This window comes from Scyliorhinus torazame, chromosome 5, assembly GCF_047496885.1.
Source record: "Scyliorhinus torazame isolate Kashiwa2021f chromosome 5, sScyTor2.1, whole genome shotgun sequence".
NCBI lineage: Eukaryota > Metazoa > Chordata > Chondrichthyes > Carcharhiniformes > Scyliorhinidae > Scyliorhinus > Scyliorhinus torazame.
The window spans coordinates 113,406,230-113,426,696 of record NC_092711.1 but is presented as its reverse complement, the minus strand read 5'-3'; the positions used below and the strand labels follow the sequence as shown (position 1 = coordinate 113,426,696).

General features: G+C 46.3%; 2 protein-coding genes across 2 annotated transcripts in view; one reads left to right on the top strand and one right to left on the bottom strand.

Moving 5' to 3' along the window:
- LOC140417876 (uncharacterized) overlaps positions 1-20,467 on the bottom strand; it is a 49,533-nt gene that overhangs the window by 21,889 nt on the left and 7,177 nt on the right. The gene's annotated exons all lie outside the window — the stretch shown is intronic.
- LOC140421366 (uncharacterized) overlaps positions 17,633-20,467 on the top strand; it is a 522,678-nt gene continuing 519,843 nt past the window's right edge. Inside the window, exon 1 of the mRNA XM_072506031.1 lies at positions 17,633-17,654. The gene's annotated coding sequence lies outside the window, so the exon portion shown is untranslated. The remainder of the gene's footprint in view (positions 17,655-20,467) is intronic.

Sequence of the window (20,467 nt, the reverse complement as noted above, 5' to 3'; positions counted from 1 at the left end):
CAGAATGCCAATCAACCCAACCAATAACCTGAACTCTGGAACAATGTGAAGAGAATTAAATTACAATACAAGTCAGTAAAAAGAAAGTTATAGCATTGATACATTTTCCAGCTCCCCAATCACAGCCCAGTCCCTCTTCCAGCTCCGCTCCTCACGTCTGTCCCAAGCCTCCTGCCTGCACGAATGCCTCAGCCGCCTCCGCTGTCTCGAAATAAAAGTCTTTGGCATCATACGTCACCCTCAGCTTCGCACCCCCTTTTTGTACAGTGCCGCTTTCACTCGCCAGAACGCCGCTCGTCTTTTTGCCAACTCCACCGTCACGTCCTGGTAGATCCGAACTCCAGCAGCATCCCACTGCACCTCGCGCTTCTCCTTCGCCCAGCTTAACACCTTCTCCTTCATGCAGTACTTATGGAAGCAGATAATTACTGCTCTTGGCGGCTCATTCACTTTGGGCTTCGGCCTTAATGACCTATGAGCTCGGTCCAGTTCATACCGGGAGGGGTTCTCACCCACCCCCATCAACTCCGCCAGCTTCTTAGCGAAGTACTCTGTTGGCCTTGGACCCTCTGTCCCTTCGGGCAAGCCCACAATTCTCAGATTGTGCCGCCTCGAGCGGTTCTCCAAGTCCTCGAGCTTTGCTCAGAGTCCTCCGCAGCTCGTCCCCCATCGAGGTGAGCTGGTCGTCGTGCTGCGACACGGCCTCCTCCACTTCCTTCATCTTCTCGCCCTGCTCTCTCACCGCGGCCGGTGTCTTTGCCACAGCTATCCTCACCGGGGCGATTGCCTCCTCCACAAATGACTTCAATGCGACCACCGTCTCCTTCCTCAATGCCTCCATGTGCCTCACAAACTGCTTTTCCAGCTCCACCACCATCACCTCAGTCATCTTCTCCACCGTAAGTAGTGCTGACCCACCACGCGGTCCGGCATCCGCCATCTTGTCAGCACTTTTGCTCGTCTTCTCATTCAACGGCGAGCCCGTGTTTCCAACCTTTCTCAACGCTGCTTTTCGCATCCTTTAACGGCTTATTATTTTTCCTTTTTTTTCCACCTTCTTCAATCCTTTCTTTTTTTTTAATAGAAAAAACAAAAACATTTTCTTCCTTCAAAAAAAGGGAGAAAAAAATGTTTTCACCAAATTTCTTTAAAACATCTTTCTCTTCTTTTTTGCATTCCTCCAGAATTTCCCTGGGATCGGGCTTCAGTCTTCTTACCACATTCTAGGCGGGACATCCGATGTGGGACATCTCACCGACATCACGCCCTGGCTTTGGGCCTGCCGCCTCGGCCTGTATGGCTCCGCCCCCGCTGCTCCTTTCAAATTTTCAGGTCCGGCTTTCAGGTTGTCCCGCTCCTCCTCCACGTGCAGCCGCTCCGCCGAACCCGCCGAGACCAGTCTCCCCCCCCACCCCCCCCCCCCCCCCCCCCCCTCACCCTTCCAACCTTCCGGCTCCCTGAAACGGAGCTTTGACACTTGGGCGAGGGAGGCGGGGCCGACCCCGGAGAAGTTACATTTATTTTTAAAACAGTGGGGAGCCCCCCGAAAAAGACCGCGATATCGTGGACCAGCAGGAGCTTCTCCTCATCGCGGCCGCTCTGCTCGCGAACGCCACCGTCTCTCCCTGTGTGAATTCGCTGGTGTTTCCGCAGGTTGGATGAATCACTGAATCCCTTCTCACACTCTGAGCAGGTGAATGGTCTCTCCCCAGTATGAATTCGCTGGTGTGTGGACAGAGTGGATAACCGAGTGAATCCCTTCCCACACTTGGAGCAGGTGAATGGTCTCTGCCCAGTGTGACTGCGTCGATGAGTTTCCAGCTGGGATGGAGAAATGGCTGATGAAATTCAACGTGGGCAAGTGTGAGGTCTTGCACTTTGGAAAAAAGAATAGAGGCATGGACTATTTTCTAAACGGTGACAAAATTCATAATGCTGAAGTGCAAAGGGACTTGGGAGTCCTAGTCCAGGATTCTCTAAAGGTAAACTTGCAGGTTGAGTCCGTAATTAAGAAAGCAAATGCAATGTTGTCATTCATCTCAAGAGGCTTGGAATATAAAAGCAGGGATGTACTTCTGAAGCTTTATAAAGCATTAGTTAGGCCCCATTTAGAATACTGTGAGCAATTTTGGGCCCCACACCTCAGAAGGACATACTGGCACTGGAGCGGGTACAGCAGAGATTCACACGGATGATCCCAGGAATGGTAGGCCTAACATACGATGAACGTCTGAGGATCCTGGGATTATATTCATTGGAGTTTAGGAGGTTGAGGGGAATCTAATAGAAACTTACAAGATAATGAATGGCTTAGATAGGGTGGACGTAGGGAAGTTGTTTCCATTAGCAGAGGAGACTAGGACCTGGGGGCACAGCCTCAGAATAAAAGGGAGTCACTTTAGAACAGAGATGAGGAGAAATTTCTTCAGCCAGAGAGTGGTGGGTCTGTGGAATTCATTGCCACAGAGGGCAGTGGAGGCCGGGATATTGAGTGTCTTTAAGACAGAAGTTGATAAATTCTTGATTTCTCAAGGAATTAAGGGCGATGGAGAGAGAGCGGGTAAATGGAGTTGAAATCAGCCATGATTGAATGGTGGAGTGGACTCGATGGGCCGAATGGCCCTACTTCCGCTCCTATGTCTTATGGTCTTCAGTCAATTTATTTGACTTTAAGCCAGAATATTAGCCCCTGTAAATGGGCTGGAGTTTGTTATCAGCAGAAAGAGACCCAAATGAACATGGTTCAGTCCTGAATGTGAGGAACAGCAAAATCCAATCCCTGTGGTTACTTGTGGCCTCGTTTGTGTTTCAGCAGGTTGGGTGAAGTAGTGAATCCCTTCCCATACTCTGAGCAGGTGAATGGTCTCTCCCCTGTGTGAACTCGCTGGTGTGTGGACAGAGCGGATGACCGAATGAATCTATTCCCACACTCGGCGCAGGTGAATGGCCTCTCCCCAGTGTGAATTCGCTGATGTACAGTGAGCTGAGATGAGTGTCTGAACCCAGTCCCGCAGTGAGAGCACGTGAACGGTCTCTCGTCAGTGTGAACACATTGATGGTACATCAGATCCCCAGAACTTTTATAGCACTTCCCGCAGTCTGGACATTTAAACGGTCTCTCCCCAGTGTGAACTCGCTGGTGATTCTGCAGGTTGGATGAATCACTGAATCCCTTCTCACACTCTGAGCAGGTGAATGGTCTCTCCCCAGTGTGAATTTGCTGATGTCTGGACAGAGCGGATGACTGAGTGAATCCCTTCCCACACTTGGGGCAGGTGAATGGTCTCTCCCCAGTGTGAATTTGCTGGTGTCTGGACAGAGCGGATGATCGAGTGAATCCCTTCCCACACTTGGAGCAGGTGAATGGTCTCTCCCCAGTGTGACTGCGTTGATGAGTTTCCAGCTGGGATGGGGAAGTGAATCCTTTCCCACAGTCCGCACATTTCCACGGTTTCTCCTCAGTGTGACTGCATTTGTGGCTTGAGAGGCCTGATGATTGACTGAATCCTCGTCCACACACACAACACGTGTACGGTTTGTCCCCACTGTGAACGATGCTTTTTCCTTCCATGTTCAAAATCTGCTGATATTCATGATATGATAAGTTGAGGATTCTGTCAGATCCTGATGTGATGCTTGGTTTGAGTTTCCGAACTTTGAAGCCTCCCCTTCGAACACCCTGTGAAACTGATTCAAAACAGAAAATAGGGAGTGAGAGAGAACCCACAAAACACAAAGGCAGGTTGTGAAATTGAGCTGAATGAATCTGGTCATTTGTGGGGCCGGCACTGGGAAAAAGTGACCATGAAAACTGCTGGATTGTCAGAAAAACCCAACTGGCCTCTTTGGGAGGAGAGAGAAAGAGGTGAAGAGGGATTTAGTATATCTACAAGTCAAACTAAAGAGAATAGTTGGCAACGCAAATTCGACCTTGAGCTTCACAAACAGTAATATTGACACCAAAACTATGCTTCTGGTGGCATGGTGATTAGCACTGCTGCCTCTCAGTGCCAGGGACCCGGGTTCAATTCCGGCCTTGGTGACTGTCTGTGTGGGGTCTGCACTTCCTCCCAGTGTCTGCGTGGGTTTCCACCCGGTGCTCAGGTTTCCTCTAACAGTCCAATGAAGGGAAAGTTAGGTGGATTGGCCTTGATAAATTGCCCCTTAGTGTCCAGGGATGTGCAGGTTAGGTGGGGCTATGGGGTTACAGGGACAGGGTAGGAGTGTGGGCTGAGGCAGGGTGCCCTTTCAGAGAATCAGTGCAGACTCGATGGGCCGAGTGGCCTCCTGCACTGTAGGAATTCTATGATTCCAATTCTATTCGATGAATCTTTATAAAGCTCTGGTCACCACTCTTCAGGAAGGATCTGAAGGTTCTTGGAGAAGGTGCAGAGGAGATTTACCAGAATGGTTCCAGCAAAGGAAGTTGAGGGGAGATTTGATTCAGGAACTCAAGATTATGCCAAATTTCTATCAGGTGGACAAAGAAACTCTGTTTCCATTCACTGATCGTCCAAGAACTAGGGACAAAGATGTAAAGCTTTGGGTAAAACCTGGATTGAACTATATAAGATCCTGAGGGGTTTTGACAGGGTGGATGTGGAGAGGATGTTTCCTCTTGTGGGGGAATCGAGAACGAGGGCACCACTGTTGCAAAATAAGGAGTCGCCCATTTCAGATGGAGATGAGGATTTTGTATTCTCTTGAGTTTAGTAAGACTTTGGAACTCACGTCCTTAAAAGGCAGTGGAAGCAGAGTCCTTGAATATTTTTAAGGCAGAGCTGGATAGATTCTTGATGAGCAAGGAGGTGAAAGGTCATCAGGGGTAGGCAGGAATGTGGAGTTAACGTTAGAATGAGATCAGCTGCAATCTTATTCAATGCTGAGCAGGCTCGAGGGGCCGAGTGGCCTGTTCCTAGATTGTATGTCAAAGGTACAGGAGATATGAGGTGATATGAGATGTATGTTTTTACACAGCGAGCAGCAATGATCTGAAACTTGCTGCCTATGAGGGAGTTTGAAAATAGAAACAATGAATGATTTGATTTCAAAAGGAAATTGGATAGACATCTGAGGGAAATAAACCTGCGAGGATACAGGGATAGAGCAGGAGAATGGGACTGACTGGATTGCCCCAGTGAGCTAGCATGGTCTCAATGGGCCGAATGCCCTTTGTGCCATCATGTCTCTGACTCCTTTGTGTAATCTAGTTTTGTAATTTAACCCCGGGGGGTTCAGATATCACTCAGGTAAATCTGTGCTAACTCCCTCCGAGGCCATTCTATCCTTCCTCAGTTTTATTGCCCAGGACTGAACACAGTTCTCCAGGTTTGGTCTAACCAGGGTTTGTGAATCTCGGGGCTTTTCCAGTCACACTGAGACCTGAAATCGTCCCTCACAGACAGAACAGACACACCTTTTACCTTCCACACCCAGATGCTGCTGAAATTCAGTTTCTAATGAATCAAGTGACTCTGTCAGATCGCGATGTGACGTTTGGTTTGCATTTCCCGTCTGTTAAACCTCTACTTCCAGTATCCTGTAAATTTACAGAAACCTCACTGTCAGTTTAGGATAGAAATTCACAACATTCTCTCCTCGCCAACTTTGATTAAATGTATTCCTGGAGGTTTGATCACATGACCTGCCCCCATCCTCCAGCCATTAATCGGTCAACACATCCATCCTTGTGACACACTGCCTTCCTCGGCCAATTGGGAAGCAAAATGACTCATTACCTTACAGGACAGTTACTGTCCTAACGATTTTCCAGACACCCAGGTATGAATCTCACGAACGCAGGGCGTGGAGTTGGTGCGAACTCAGGCAGGAGCAGCTTCGGAACAGTAAATATAAATAACTTACCTCAGGGATTCACGGCCTAGTCGGCAGGGAGCGGATTTGGCCCGAATCCGGGGAGGAGGAGCTTTGAACAGTAAATATAAATAACTTACCTCAGAGTAAAGCTGATTGGCTTGTTGGGAATCTGTTCTAAATTTGAGAAACTGGAGTAATTAACTAAGTAGGGAGTAACTCGGAGATCAGTAACTAGGAGATTGCTGTTTATATATATAATCAACGATTTGGATGAGAGTGTACAAGACATGATCAGCAAGTTTGCAGATGACACTAAAATAGGTGGTATTGTCGGCAGTGAGGAAGGTTATCAAAAATTGCAGCAGGCTCTTGATCAGCTGGGAAAGTGGGCCGAGAAATGGCAAATGGAATTCAATACAGATAAGTGTGAGGAATTGCATTTCAGAAATCAAGGTAGGACTTTCACAGTGAATGGTAAGGCCTGAGGGTGTAACATGGAACAGAAGGATATTGGAGTTCAGGTGCACTGTTCTCTAAAGGTGGAGTCACATGTAGATAGGGAAGCACGGTAGCACAGTGGTTAGCACAGTTGCTTCACAGTTCCAGGGACCCCCGTTCGATTCCCAGCTGGGTCACAGTCTGTGCGGAGTATGCACGTTCTCCCCGTGTCTGTGTGTGTTCTCTAGTTTCCTCCCACAGTCTAAAGATGTGCGGGTTCGGTGGACTGGCCATGCTAAATTGCCCTTAGTGTCCAAAAGAAAGGTTAAGTGGGAGTTACTGGGTTACGGGGATAGGGTAGATAAGTGGGCTTGAGTATGGTGCTTTTTGTAAGGGCCGGTGCAGACTCGATGGGCCGAATAGCCTCCTTCTGCACTATAAATTCTCTGAAGAAGGCTTTTGGCGTGCTGACCTTCATCAGTCAGGGCACTGAGTATCCAAGTTGGGAAGTTATGTTGCAGTTGTACAGGACGTTGAGGTCGCACCTTGTGTTCAGTTTTGGCTGCTTTGCTCTGGGAAATATGTTATTAAACTGGAGAGAGTGAAGAAAGGATTTACAAGGATGTTGCCAGGACTCAAGAGACTGAGTGAAAGGGAGAGATTCGACAGGCCAGGACCTTTATCTTTGGAGCGTAGGAGACTGAGGGGTGATCTTATCGAGATGTATAAGATCATGAGAGGCATGGGCAGGGTGAATACACTCAGTCTTTTTCTCAGGGTTGGGGAATCAAGAACTAGAGTGCTTTGGTTTAAGTTCAGAGGGGAAAGAATTAATGGGAACCGAAGGAGCAATGGTTTTACACAGAGGATAGTACAGAATGAGCTGCCGGAGGAAGTAGTTGAGGCAGGGACATTGACAACATTGAAAAGGCATTTGGACAGATACATGGATAGGAAAGGTTCAGAGGGATATGGGCCAAATACAGGCAAATGGGATTGGCTTAGATGAGCTTTTTGATTGGCATGGACCCGTTTGGGCCGAAGGGCCGGTCTCCATGCTGTAGATTCTATGAACCCTAAGTAGAGGCCAAAATCTTGTGTGGGCTCAGGCCGGGTGGCAGGTTCCCTTCCCTGAAGGACATTAACAAACTAGTTCACTTTTCACACAAGGTTCAACAGTTTTCGTAGTCACTTTCCCAGTGCCGGCCCCACAAGTTACCAGATTAATTCAGCTCCATTTCACAACTTGCCTTTGTGTTTTTGTGGGATCTCTCTCTCCCTTTTGTTTGTTTTAACTCAATTTCACAGGGTATCAGCAGGGAAGGATGTGCAATTGGGAAACTCCAACCAAATACCACATCAAAATCTGACAGTCGTGTAACTGATCGTAACCTAAATATCATCAGATTTTGAAAATGGAAGGAAAAAGCACAGTTCACAGTCGGGAGAAACCGTACACGTGTTTTGTGTGTGGACGAAGCTTCAGCCGATCATCTGGTCTGTCAAAACACAAGCGCAGTCACAGCAGGGAGAAACCATGGAAATGTGGGGATTGTGGCGAGGCGTTCAATTCCCCATCTGGCCTGGCAACCCATCGACACATTCACACTGGGGAGAAGCCTGTCCCCTGCCCCGAGTGTGGGTGTGGATTCATTCAGTCATACAGCCTGTTGATGCACCAGTGAGTTCACACTGGGGAGAAGCCTTTCGCTTGTCCAGAGTGTGGGCATGGATTCACTCAGTCATCCCAACTGCTGACACACCAGCAGATTCACAATGATGAGAGACCTTTTAAATGCAGAAAATACGGGAAGTGCTTTAAAAATTCTCGGGAACTGGTGTCCCATCAACATGTTCACACTGACGAGAAACTATTCAGGTGCTCCGACTGTGGGACTTGGTTCAGACGATTATCTCAACTCACTCTACACCAGCGGATTCACACTGGGGAGAGGCCATTCACCTGCTCCCAGTGTGGAAAGGGATTCATTCACTCAGGCAACCTGCTGAGACACCAGTGGGTTCACAAGTAACTGATGTGATTGGATTTTGCTGTTAATCACATCCAGGACTGAAGCATGTTCATTGGACTCGGGTTGGACTCATATTTATAAACGCTAACCCAGTTATAAGGGATAATATTCTGGATAAATGTCAATTATTTAACACAAGTGTGTCGAATCTTTTAACATCCCATCACAAGTTAGTTCTGTTTGAAGGTCTCTCCCTCTCCCCTATCTCCTCCATCCTCACCTGAAGTGTGTGAAGTTCATGAAGCTTCTTTCTCACTGAGATTGAGACAATCTGATGAGCTGCCTCTGCTGCTTTCCTCTCTACCAATGGGCCAAACTGTCTCGAAAATTCCACCTGGTCTGAGCTCTGAACTCCTCTTTCTCCAGTTTCTCTCCTACCCTCTATCTTCATCAGAGCTCATCTTCATCAGAGCTCATCTTCTCCATTAGACCTGCCTCCTGCGCCAGGGTCCTGGGTTCAATTCCCGGCTTGGGTCACTGTCGGTGCGGAGTCTGCACGTTCTCCCCGTGTCTGCTCCCAAGCTGTTCCTGTTTCCTCCCACAAGTCCCGAAAGACGTGTTTGTTAGGTGAATTGGACATTCTGAATTCTCCCTCTGTGTACCCGAACAGGCGCCGGAGTGTGGCGACTAGGGGCTTTTCACAGTAACTTCATTGCAGTGTTAATGTGAGCCTACTTGTGACACTAATAAAGATTGTTTGATTATTACTATTTAACCACATTCTCACAAAACTGCTGACCATTCACCTTCTCCATGTTGTGAGATATTGTTCATAGTTCTCTCTCTTCGTCCTGTCGCTCATCTTTAAATGCACCATCACCCATCCTAAAACAATATTTAACCCCACCATCATTGCAACTACCACATCAAATCCTCCCTTTCCTCTCCAACTCCTTGTACTCGGTGTCCCCCAAGGATCTATCCTCGGCCCCTCCATTTTCTCATCAACACGCTTCCAGTAGGTGACATCTAAAAGCACAGTGTTAGTTTTCACATGTACACTGACAACACCCAGCTCTACCTCACCCCCATCCCTCTCCATTCCCCCACTGTCACTCAATTCTCAAACTGCTCATCCCACATCCAGTACTGGATGAGCAGAAATTTCCTCCAATTAAAAATTGGGAAGATCAAAGTCATTGTCTTTGTTTTTCGAGGAGGTCACTAAGATGATTGATGCAGGTAGGGCAGTGGATGTTGTCTATATGGACTTCAGTAAGGCCTTTGACAAGGTCCCTCATGGTAGACTAGTACAAAAGGTGAAGTCACACGGGATCAGGGGTGAGCTGGCAAGGTGGATACAGAACTGGCTAGGCCATAGAAGGCAGAGAGTAGCAATGGAAGGATGCTTTTTTCATTGGAGGGCTGTGACCAGTGGTGTTCCACAGGGATCAGTGCTGGGACCTTTGCTCTTTGTAGTATATATAAATTATTTGGAGGAAAATGTAACTGGTCTGATTAGTAAGTTTGCAGACGACACAGAGGTTGGCGGAATTGCGGATAGCGATGAGGACTGTCGGAGGATACAGCAGGATTTAGATTGTTTGGAGACTTGGGCAGAGAGATGGCAGATGGAGTTTAATCCGGACAAATGTGAGGTAATGCATTTTGGAAGGTCTAATGCAGGCAGGGAATATACAGTGAATGGTAGAACCCTCAAGAGTATTGAAAGTCAAAGAGATCTAGGAGTACAGGTACACAGGTCATTGAAAGGGGCAACACAGGTGGAGAAGGTAGTCAAGAAGGCATACGGCATGCTTGCCTTCATTGGCCGGGGCATTGAGTATAAGAATTGGCAAGTCATGTTGCAGCTGTATAGAACCTTAGTTAGGCCACACTTGGAGTATAGTGTTCAATTCTGGTCGCCACACTACCAGAAGGATGTGGAGGCTTTAGAGAGGGTGCAGAAGAGATTTACCAGAATGTTGCCTGGTATGGAGGGCATTAGATATGAGGAGCGGTTGAATAAACTCGGTTTGTTCTCACTGGAACGAAGGAGGTTGAGGGGAGACCTGATAGAGGTATACAAAATTATGAGGGGCATAGACAGAGTGGATAGTCAGAGGCTTTTCCACAGGGTAGAGGGGTCAATTACTAGGGGGCATAGGTTTAAGGTGAGAGGGGCAAGGTTTAGAGTAGATGTACGTGGCAAGTTTTTTACGCAGAGGGTAGTGGGTGCCTGGAACTCGCTACCGGAGGAGGTAGTGGAAGCAGGGACGATAGTGACATTTAAGGGGCATCTTGACAAATACATGAATAGGATGGGAATAGAGGGATACGGACCAAGGAAGAGTAGAGGATTGTAGTTTAGTCGGGCAGCATGGTCGGCACGGGCTTGGAGGGCCGAAGGGCCTGTTCCTGTGCTGTACATTTCTTTGTTCTTTGTTCTTTGTCTTCAGTCACCATTACAAATTCCGTTTCCTAACTCCCGAGTCCATCCCTCTCCCTGGGAACTGTCTGAGGCTGAACCACACTCTGCACAACCTCCGTGTCAGATCTGACCCCAAGTTGAGATTCTGACCCCATATCCACACCATGACTAATACCAGATATTTCAATTCCATAATGTCACCTGTGTCCATCCCCACCCCAACTGCTGCTGAAACCTCATCCATGCCCCTGTTACCTTTAGAATTGATAACAGACAAACTCTGTCCTCTCCCCGATCCGATTAGTTTCCAATGAGTCGATTCTGTGGAATGGAATGTCTTATCAGCGTTTCCACGGTGACCTGTCTGCAGTGAAGGAATGTCTCATCAGCGTTTCCACGGTGACCTTTCTGCAGTGAAGGAATGTCTTATCAGCGTTTCCACGGTGAGCTGTCTGCAGTGAAGCGCCTGCTAGAGTTTATAATTCAGACTAAACTTCTCTCTCCCATAACACACATTATATCAGACATTGGATGCCAATGTATTTCAGCCATGTTATGTTAATGTCTCCAAAACCATAAAAGGAGTTTCAGATACACAAACTTTTAAATGTGGGAGGACAAGTTGATAAAGTGTTTAAAAAACACATGGGATCCAAGGTTTTATAATTCTGGGTGTGGGGCTCAAAAGGACAGAGGTCATGTAAACCCGGACAAATCATTGGTTCGGCTGCAGTTGGAATATTAGATCAGGTTTTGGGGATCTTACACCAGGAAGGATGTCAAGGCCATGGAGAGGGTGTAGAAGAGATTCACTGAGATGATCCCAGGGAAGAGAGGCTTTAGTTACCAGGAGAGATTAGAGAAACTGGGGCTCTTTTCATTTGAACAGAGGCTGACTGGAGATCAGAGGGAGGGGGGTTCGATTCCGGCCTTGGGTGACTGTGTAGAGTTTGCATTTCCTCCCCGTGTCTGCGAGGGTTCCTTCCGGGTGCTCCGGTTTCCTTCCACAGTCCAACGATGCACAGGTTAGGTGAATTGGCCATTCTGAAAGATTTCCCCTGAGTGGCCAAAGGTTAGGTGAGGTTCTGGGGATAGGGTGGAGGAGTGGTCCCGAGTGGGGTGCCGCATTGGAGGGTTGGTGCAGACTTGATGGGCCAAATGGCTTCCTTCTGCACCATAGTGATTCTATGGAACTGAAAAAGGCTCATATGAAATATCAATCAGACTGTACAACAATGTTCAAGACCCTCACTGTCCCTCTGGGCCTGCGGGGTGTGTGTGTTTGTGGGACGGGGGGGGGGGGGGGTAAATCTCCCTCGATGCTGTCCCCATCAAACACTCCCACAATAGGTATAACACAAGGTTAGATACAATGTATATCCTCCTCTGCACTGTCCCCACCAAACACTCCCAGGACAGGTACAACACAGAGTTAGATACAGAGTAAAGCTCCAGTTACACTCTATCATCAAACACTCCCAGGCCAGGTGCAGCACGAGGTTAGATTCAGAAAAAATCTCCTTATAGACTGACCCCATCAAACACTCCCAGCACAAGTACAACACAGAGTTAGATACAGAGTAAAGCTGCCTCTCCACTGATCCCATCAACCACTCTCAGGACAGGTACAACACGAGGTTAGGTGCGGAGTAAAGATCCAGTTCCCCTCAGGTGCAGATACACAGGCAGGTTAGCAAAACCAAGGGGCTGGTTTAGCACGCTGGGCTAAATCGCTGGCTTTTAAAGCAGACCAAGGCGGGCCAGCAGCAAGGCTCAATTACCGTACCAGCCTCCCCGAACAGGTGCCGGAATGTGGTGACTAGGGGCTTTTCACAGTAACTTCATTGAAGCCTACTCGTGACAATAAGCGATTTTCATTTTCATTTCATTTTCAAAACCATTCCTGGATGCCAAGGCTAGGAGAGACAGTATGGAAGGTATGGCGAGCTGGGACTGTTAAAATTTGGTTTTGGGATCGCAGATTACCCACAAAGTGGAGTGGGGGAATGGGGTTAGAACAAGCTTAAAGCACATCCAGGTAGGTAAATCCCTGGAAACTGATGAAATGTATCCCAGGACGTTGTGGGAGGCTTGGGGGGGTGGGGGGGGGGGGGGGGGGCGGGGAGGGGAATTGCGGGTCCCCTAGCAGAGATATTTGAATTGTCGACAGCCACAGGTGAGGTGCCTGAAGATTGGAGGGTAGCAAATGTTGTGCCTTTGTTTAAGAAAGGCCAGAGGGAAAAGCCTGGGAACTACAGACTGGTGAGCCTCACGTCTGTGGTGGGTAAGTTGTTGGAAGGTATTCTGAGAGACAGGATCAACCGGCATTTAGAGAGGCAAGGACTGATTAGGGACAGCCAGCATGGCTTTGTGAGTGGAAAATCATGCCTCACAAATTTGGTTGAGTTTTTTAAAGGGGTATCCAACAAGTTAGATGAGAGCAGTGCAGTCAACCTTGTCTACATGGACCTTAGCAAGGCCTTTGACAAGGTACTGCATGGTAGGTTGTTGCACAAGGTTAAATCTCACGGGATCCAGGATGAGGTAGCCAATTGGATACAAAATTGGCTTGGCGACAGAAGCCAAAGGGTAGTTGTAGAAGGTTGTTTTTCCAACTGGAGGCCTGTGACCAGCGATGTGCCTCAGGGATCAGTGCTGGGTCCACTGTTATTTGTTATTTATATTAATGATTTGGATGAGAATGTAGGAGGCATGGTTAGTAAGTTTGCAAATGACACCAAGATTCAGTGAAGAATGTTATTTAGGATTGCATCAGAACTTGATCAATTGGGCCAGTGGGCCAATGAATGGCAGATGGGAATTAAATTTAGATAAATGTGAGGTGATACATTTTGGTTGATCGAATCGGGGCAGGACCTACTCTGTTCTTTCACTCTCCCCAACTCCCTCCCATTAACTAAGAGATCGAGGAGTACAGGTTCATAACTCCTTGAAAGTGGAGTCAGAGGTGGACAGGGTGATGAAGAAGGCATTCGACATACTTGGTTTCATTGGTGAGAACATTGAATACAGGAGTTGGGACGTCTGGCTGAACTTGTACAAGACATTGGTACGGCCACATTTGGAGTACTGTGTACATTTCTGGTCCTATTATAGAAAGGATATTATTAAACTAGAAAGAGCGCAGAAAAGATTTACTCGGATGCGACCAGGACTTGATGGTTTGAGTTATGAGAGGCTGGATAGACTAGGACTTTTTTCCCTGGAGAATAGCAGGCTTAAGGGTGATCTTACAGGGGTCTGTAAAATAATGAGGGGCATAGATAAGGTAGATAGTCAACATATTTTCCCAAAGTTAGAGGAGTCTAGAACTAGAGGGCATAGGTTTAAGGTGAGAGGGGAGAGATATAAAAGGGTACAGAGGGGAATTTTTTTCACACAGAGGCTTGCGAGTATCAGATAGTTCTATGGGAAAGCTGGGTATAGAGGGTTATGGGCCAAATGCGGGCAATTTGGACTAGCTCAGTGGTAAAAACTGGGCGGCATGGACAAGTTGGCCCAAAGGGCCAGTTTTCATGCTATAAACCTCTCTGACTCTATACAACTGCAGCAAAACATCCCTACATTTATATTAGATTTCCTTTGCAATAAATATTCCACTGACCTTCCGAATCACTTGCTGCACCTGCAGACTAACTTGGGATCGGGCACCGGGATCCCTCTGTACCTCAGAGTTCTGCAATCTCCCTCCATTTAAATAATAGTTTTACTTAACACTTCCTGACAAGGTGGACAATTCACATTTCCCAAAGTTATGCTCCATTTGTCATTTGCCCACTCACTTAACCTATTTGTAGTCCTTTGCAGACTCCTTAAATCCACTTCACAAATTAATTTCCTACACGTCTTTAAGCATCAGAAAATTTAGCCGCCAGACATTCAATCCCGTCATCCAACACATTCATACAGATTGTAAATGGGTGAGAGCCCAGCACTGATCCTGGTGACATTCCACTTGTCACATCTTACCCACCCAGAAATGACCCATTTATACCTACTGGCTGCTTCCTGTTCGCAAACCAATCCTCTATCCATGCTGATATGTTGCCCCCACACCATGAGCTCATATTTTGTGTAATAATCTTTGATGTGGCACCTTAGGAAATACCTTCTGCAAATCCAGACAAAGCACATCTACAGGTTCCCCTTTATTGACATCCCTTGTTACTTCCTCAGTGAACCTTGATAAATTCGTCAGTCACGATTGATTTCCTGAACCCATTTTCAAACACTGTGTCAAAAGAAAATTCAAATCCCCTCTACCCCTCTGGCTCCTTTGCCAATTACCTTAGAGGGACTCATTTTCTGTTAAAGAGCCTGTCAACCTCTCACCCACTTTCCTGAAAGTGAACAGATTTAATCAGGAAACGTCCAACAAATTCAAATATTTTCCTGTTAAAAGATTATTGACGAAACAGAACATGGTTAACAAAAACTAACAGAAAATTACTTGAGGATCAAAGACAACCAGAGTAACAGGATGTTCACAATGTTCTGGTCCCAAATTGTTTCCCTTCGGCTCCTCTGTACCCTGTTCCCATGACTCCCCGCTTTGGACAAGGGGGCACTGAACCATGGGGGTAACATCACCATCAGCACCGGTCACTCTCGCCCCTGAACCCTGATTGGTTGGAGGTGCAGTTCCCAGCCGGTCCTCCAGCACCTTCCTGTCTCTATTAGCGACGCCCATGGCAGTTTCCCAATGTGGCACAGGTCCCGTAATTCTCAGCTAAATTCCGCCCTCAGCTCCATCACCTGGCTGTCAGTGACATGAGCAATAGAGACAGAAAGGTGCCCGAGGCTCAAATAGGAAGACAAAACTTGTGGATTTGGACCCCCATAAAGTTCAGCAACTTCTTATAAAAAATTCAAATCCCCAGTCAACAAATTAAAGGATCACACGACGGGACTTCAAGTTTTATGAGTTTTAATACAACAAACAAACAAACTAGAAGCTACTTTAACTTGGAAACCTACACATAAACTATAAAATAGAACTTTCCCCTTTTACATAACCGACAATCACACTCCACGGATTCTGTCTTGGAAGTCGAAATTTAATTGTCTCAGAACCTGTCCAAAGTGATGATTCATTCCCGAGGATTTACTTCAGTTCTTCAACCAAGACACTGAGAAACAAAGGGAGAATAGAATAGAATGTGAATTGGCAAAATACATAAAGATTGACTGTTAAAGCTTCTGTGGCTACGTAAAAAGCAAACGTTTGGCTCAGACAAAGGTTTGTCTGTTCCAGATAGAGTCAGGAGAATTTAGAATGAGAAATGGAGATCTCTCCAGCCACCTCGTTGAACACTCTGGGATGTAGATCATCAGCTTTTGGGGATTTATTCACTTTCAATCCCATTAATTTCTCCAGTACGACTTCTTCACCAATACTAATCTCCGCCAGTCCCTTGGTTCTCTGGTGTTTTGGGGACAATTTCTGTGTCTTCCTCTGTGAAGACAGACACACATTGTTTAGTTTCTCTGCCATTTCCTCATTCCCCATTCTAAACTCTCCTGTCTCTGCCTGGAATGGACCCACATTGGTCTTTGCTAATCTTTTCCTTTTCACATTCCTGCAGAAGCTTTTCCAGTCGGTTTTTATGTTTCTCGCCAGTTTGCTCTCATCAGTTTCTTGGTCCTCCTTTGCTGAATTCTAATGGATCTCATGGAATCTTTAACTTTTCTTGTTAGTCACGGTTGCATCACTTTTCCTGTTGGATTTTTGTTCCTGAAAGGAATCTATTTTTGTTGTGTATATGTGAAATAAAAGTTGCAAAAATCCCAGAGGACCGTAGGCTGCTCTCCCTTTGACAGAGAGAGAGCTGACTGGAGGTGATTTAACCTGAGGGTCAGCACACCTCAGGCGAGGGGCCTGGTTGAGAAGGCGGGGCCTTCATGAATAAACTCTTCCTATGTGACAGGACGTATTCCTGTATTGGAGTGTGTGTCTGTGGTTCTCGGTGTATGAAAGTGTGGCTGTGTGTGTCTGCAGAATATCTGCGCTGCTTCTAATCAGCTGCAATACAAACCTTCCTCTCTCTGAGCAAATGATGTTGGTTCACTGAGAATCCCAGCCAGTGATTTGAAAAGTGCCGCTCAGAGATTCCTCATAAAATCAAAGAAGGATGCCTTCAAGTCACCACCGACTCTTCGAAAGACCATCTTACCTAGGCCCAATCCCCTCCCCTTTTCCTGCTACCCCACCCCAAGGGGCAATTTAGCATGGCCAATCCACCTAACCTGCACATCATTGGACTATGGACAGAAACCAGACACCATGCTGGAGGAAACGCATGCAGCCACGGGGGAGGGGGGCGGTAGGGAGATATGCCAAGATCTATAGACAGACACCATTGCCCCTCTGCCCCGATCTTTTTAAAGTTTACCTAACAGTTAATAGTGCCTTGTATCAGTGTGACATGATATTGGGATACCGGTGTGAGTGAGATGTGATTTGTTACATCTGGAGTAACTGACATGTGAAATGCAGGGTGAGCCTGCACTGAAGAACGGGTCCCAGATACACTCAGCTACTGGAAACAGAACAACACTGAGTGATCAGAAGAATGGGACATTTTAAATCGTCCATTGAGAAACTGACTTTAAAACAATCAGGATAAGATTAAACAGGCTGGTTTAGCACAGGGCTAAATCGCTGGCTTTGAAAGCAGACCAAGGCAGGCCAGCAGCACGGTTCAAATCCCGTACCAGCCTGCCCGAACAGGTGCCGGAATGTGGTGACTAGGGGCTTTTCACAGTAACTTCATTTGAAGCCTACTTGTGACAATAAGCGATTTTCATTTTCATCCATCAGAGGGAGTAAAATTTAAGTGAAGAGGGATGTAGAATCTGGATTTAGAAAATAAGTAAGTAAAGTAGCCACAGTCCCAGATGTCCATAGACCGTTTTCCCCTTTGAGGGGGAGAGCTGACTGCTGGTGATTTAACCTGAGGATCACCACACCTCAGGTGAGGGGCAGGGTTGAGAATGCGGGGCCTTCATGAATAACCTCAGCCGGTACGGGAATTGAACCCACGCTGCTGGCCTCGCTCTGCATCACATAAAAATTGTGAATACATCTGGTTCAAAACAGAAGTTCAAGCACGGACTTTAAAAATTCTCCAGCTCTCTGTTCACCTGCATCCACCTTGTGGATATTTTCTAAATAAGAAAGTGGGTGCTGGTTTAGCTCAGTTGCCTGGACAACTGGTTTGTGATCCAGAGCCAGGCCAACAGCGTGGGTTCAATTCCTGTACCGGCAGAGGTTATTCATAAAGGCAGCGCCTGATCCTGGACCAGTGAAGCATTCCAAGGAAACTCACCTCCAACTTCGGAGATCAGCATCTCCCTGATCCAGGACCAGTAAGCTATTCCGAGGAAACTCACCTCCAGCCTCGGAGATCAGCATCTCCCTGATCCAGGACCAGTAAGCCATTCCGAGGACACGTTCACCACCAGCCCTGGAGATCAGAATCCCCCTGATCCGGGATCAGTAAACCATCCCAAGGAAACTGTCAAGCCAAGAAGATAAGCACCCCCCTGATGTGGGTCCAGTAAACTGTTCCCACCTAATCCAGGGTCATACGTCTTTTCTGTCTTTTAGCTGATGCATTATATATAAACTGTTGCTTCTTAATCAACTGCTTTAAAATCACCTATGATTTCGACCCCCTTTTTGGATAATCTGTGACTCCTGGACACTTGTCCATGAGAGTAAGGGAAGGTCTGAGAACTGAAATAATCCAGAGTAACGATGAGGTGTGTATTTTTATCACCACTTTTCTTAGAAATCTCCCGCTCAACCAAAAAGGGTCAAAAAGATTATTTAAATGGTGTAAAAGGATTTTCACTTCTTGACTCCTTCAGGCAGACTTAAGTAGGTGCTATTCAGGGTCAAAGTGACATTTCAAGTTATTCCTGGTATAACCTATATCTACAAAGATTTTATCTACTTACTATTCGAGTAGCTTCCATCCTGGGTCCGACTTTACCTGTTGGACTTTAACCTGGCGTTGTAAGACTTCTGACTGTGCTCACCCCAGTCCAACACCGACATCTCCACATCATGGCGACTTTACTGAGGTATAGTAAAGTAGACTTTGACTATTTTGTAATAACCACTATTTCAGGTGAGTGTAAATGTTTAACTTACTTTATTTTGTTTCAAAAGATAAAATCATTGTTTTTACAACAAGTAAAAGATCTTGCTTCTGGTGTTCCGTTCGAGTTGATCAGACCTTCGTGGCCCCCTTGACAATCTCTCTTCTTATCTGTGGGTGTTCTCAGTAGTTTCGATTCTCTGTTCGACTTCTCAGTACAGCTGTCCCCATGCACCAAAGTAGCTGTAAAAGCTCACGCTGGCAACTAGCGATTCAGGGTAGTTATTACCCTTCCAGCAGCCTTACTGTTTACATGGCCTTCTCCTAAAGTAATATCTTCTGCTTATTGATGTATATATTTCATCCATTTGTTAACATATGTTTAATTCTGCTGAAACTAAGTACACCTCTTTTTAATGTGGTGTTAACATGACCTTAGCTTGTCAGTCTTTTACTTAAAGAGTGATACATCTGGTTGCTGTAGTGTCCCACGTGATAATGTTTTCACATTAACATGACCTTAGCTTGTCAGACTTTTACTTAAAGAGTGATACATCTGGTTTCCGTAGTGTCTAACATGATAATGCTTAATGTTAACATGACCTTAGCTTGTCAGAACACTGGCAGGGAAGCTTCCTGCTAATTATTTTGTTGTATTTCAGCCTTTTAACCCCTTATCATTTTTAAGCATTGCATTTTCTCATATTCCTTTCAAATGACATTCTTCCCATTTTACAAAAGGGTTAGCTGCTTTTTGGGAAGAAGCAGTTAGCTGCGGTGAATTGTATCGTAGCAAAGTTAACTGGCATCTCCACATTTCCACTTTTAACTGGTGTCATTAAGTTTCTATCATTCACAAATAAACATTATTTCAAGTAATTCAAATGTTAAAATTCTGTAAATTCCACCCAATTGCTTGCTAAAATAATTACCTTCTATCAAAGGGGGGAGAACTTGTTCCATTTATGTAACTTAAAACTTAACTTTGCTAGAATGTCTCTAACTTTAAGAAAGGTATTGGGTTACAGCACGAGTTGTTGCGAGGTGTTATCCCAAAGCCTGTGTGATAATAACTGTCTGCAGTCTAAAACTTTTTGCTGCTGTTAACCCTTTGAGAGACTTCTGCTTTAACTTCTCTATATTATTTTTAAGCATTGCATTTTCTCATATTCCTTCGGGTTGATCATCAGACCTTCATATTTCAAATGACATTCTTCACATTTTATTTTACAGGTGTTAGTTGTGGCTCAGTGGTTACATTCTTATCTCGGAGTCAGGAGGTTGTGGGTTCAAATCCACCTCCAGAAACATGAGCATCAAATCCAGGTTGATGATCTGATGCAGTCCTGAGGGAGCACTGCACTGTCAGAGGTCCCGTCTTCCAGATCAGACCTTCAACTCTGGCCCCATCTGCCGTCAGTTGGGTGTAAAAGTTCCCATGATGTTATTCCAAAGAGCAGGGGGGTTCTCCCTGGTTTACTGCTTAATATTCATCCCTCAACAAACATCACTGAACAGATTCTCTGGTCAGTCACATTTCTGTTTGTGGGATCTTGGTGGATTGGCTGTGCTAAATTGCCCCTTAGTGTCCAACGGTGAAGTGGGGTTACAGTGAGAGGGCGGGGGAAGTGCACCTGGGTGGGGTGCAAACTCGATGGCCAAATAGCCTCCTTCTGCACTGT